At 40.4% G+C, this 2,594-nt stretch overlaps 1 pseudogene; it reads right to left on the reverse strand.

Annotated features, from left to right (window-relative positions):
- Positions 1–318: 318 nt before the first annotated feature.
- On the reverse strand, positions 319–741 carry LOC142446617 (cytochrome c oxidase assembly protein COX20, mitochondrial-like; annotated as a pseudogene).
- Between the last annotated feature and the right edge of the window lie 1,853 nt (positions 742–2,594).

The following is a 2,594-nucleotide window of genomic DNA, read 5'->3' on the forward strand; positions in this document are numbered from 1 at the left end:
TACTACAATAATACTGTACATGTGCAAAAATATAGTTTAATGGTCTTTGCAAGTTTGTTATTTGTGGTAGTTAGGGGGTTTTGTTGTTGTTATTTTACTTGAAGGTTTTTGACAATAAATTATGAACGAATAGTTCTACATAACAGAATGCTTCCCTGGCATTCTTGTGGTAGGTGCAGGGCCAGAGTGCATTTGATAGCAGTGTGAACGTATGTGTACAACTTAATACATTCTTCAGTTGCTTGATTTAAAGCTTTCTTATTGTACATCAAGTGTTCTGCGCCGTTTTCACCGTTGTACACAGATTTGCTTGGCTACTTAATTGTTGCTGTTAGTTTGTTTTCTTTCAAGATCAAGGTGGGTGTTTTCATATAAAACCTTATTTTTGATTCCTTCTCTTGCAATTTGTTCCTGGATTCTTTGCTTTGCATAATTATACCTACAATGGAACCAGCACCCCAAAGTCACCAAAATAGATCCTCCTACTCCAACATCACAAGATCTTCTAATTCTACTAGTAAATAAAAAAATGTCCAAAGCCAGCCACAACAGATCTTAATGAACCATCTAATACTGAATCCCCTGTCAGATGGAACGTTTGCAAAATCTAAAATTCCTAGGAGCTTCAAGGGCAATCAAAGAGCAGGCCTTGGGCTATATTCAGAGTAAAACTGCCCCATTGAGTTTCTAGGCTGCGTTCTTCCCCTTCCTTGGCTTGCCAGGCTCCGTCTCGACAGCCATCAAGAAGAGTCTGCCCCTCCGCCCCGGCCCGCTACCATCAAGGCCGCCCAGAAGCGAGACCACCTCCCGAACTCGGTAGTTGTGTTTTTTTGTGCCAACATGGCACCTGTAAAGAGATGTGGGTGAGGTTAGTCTGTCAAGCAGGTTGCAGTTTGATAATCTCCTTTGCAGGCGTGATTAATAGCTAGATTAATAGATTAATAGCTAGATTAATAGCTCTCTGGAGGCCAGCCCCTCTCTCTCTCTTTCCCTTCACCTTCCTGCTGGTGAGTCACTCTGAGACTAGAACCACTGCCATTTGATCCACAAGATATTGCACCCACCAACCCGCGATCATCTTGCGTTCTGCACCATTGCATGTCACTGCGTGAGTCTAAAGAAGGACTTTGGGACTAGTACTGAACTTGTGGACCTGAGTTGAACTGGGCTGGGATGTTTTCCTGATGCACAATTACTTCTTGATGTAAAGCTCTCTCTTACACAGAGATTAGTGACTCTGGATGTCTTTCGCTAGTTAAAGTGGCCTGACACACTACTAAACATGAAACATTGGGAAAAGACACATGCCTAAATTGTATTGAAACATTTAATTAAGCAGATTTGTATGTATATTATATATGTGTATTTTAGTTTTCAAAGAACATGTTGAGGTATGCTATGTGCTGCCCACCACTGACTTGTCTGTCAGTTTGTCATACTGTTGTGGCTTGTGGGTTGCGGTTATGCTGGAAACTATGCCACTAGTATTTCAAAAACTAGCAGTGTCACTCAAAGTGAACATATATTAGCAGTGCTTCCAGAATAAGTATAGACTACAAAGAAGGAGTAGGCTATGCAGTTTGGAAGAATTCACCACTGAAGACATTCTGGCAGCATCAAAATATTAACAGGTACCTAACCTTAGTGAAGAGATGCAGAACCTTGTCAGACATAGTGCCAGATTAGCCTAACATGTCAGAAGACACTCACCTTTCAGTAAGGATGAGTTGCCTTCACAAAGTACAGTCGGCCACAATGGCATGGATGGACCTTCTGGACCTTCACTCAGTGATGGGGCATGACTCAAAATGAGAAGAAACAGCTACAAACATCAATTAAAGATTGGCCTTGGAATGCACCAAATGTGAATATAGTAAAATTAGACGACATCAGAAATGAAATAGAATGCATAAACAGCAATATTTTAGGCTTTAGTGAGCTGCAATCATTTTGGATCAGAGAATCACATGGCGTACAATGGCAAGAATGACAGCTTCCAGAGAAGTGGTGTCACCTTCATCAGCAAAAAGGCAGCTCAAGATCTATCTTGAAGTGAACGGCTGTCTGTGATAGGATTACAAATCTATCCACATAAAATAAATAAAGTCAAATTAATTATTCAAATGTGTGTACCAATCAGTAAAGCTATTAAAGGAATTGAATAATTTTACCAAAAACTTCAGCCTGAAAGTGATTAAACATGCAATGAAGATTCATTGTTATGAATCAATTGGATGCAAATGTTGGAAGCAAAGAGGAACAGTAGTTGAAAACGGTGGTCTTGGGGATAGAAATGAAGCAAGAGAGCACATAGGAGAATTTCGCAAGACGGACTGTTCCTATAACAAATCCTTTTTACAACAACACAAACAATGATGACTATATCTGTAGAGTTCTCAAGATGGACTACACAGACATCAAATAAACTGCATCTGGTAGAGGGCACAATGAAGAAGCCCAATGGCAGCAGGTCAAAGGAAACTAAGGGTGATGGCAGAACGGACCATCAATTGCTCATATGTAAGTTCAGGTTGAAACTGAAGGAAATCAAAACAAGTCCATGTGAGCCAAAATGCAACTTTGAGTCTAGCCCA

The sequence above is a fragment of the Tenrec ecaudatus genome, chromosome 4, assembly GCF_050624435.1.
Source record: "Tenrec ecaudatus isolate mTenEca1 chromosome 4, mTenEca1.hap1, whole genome shotgun sequence".
NCBI classification, from domain to species: domain Eukaryota; kingdom Metazoa; phylum Chordata; class Mammalia; order Afrosoricida; family Tenrecidae; genus Tenrec; species Tenrec ecaudatus.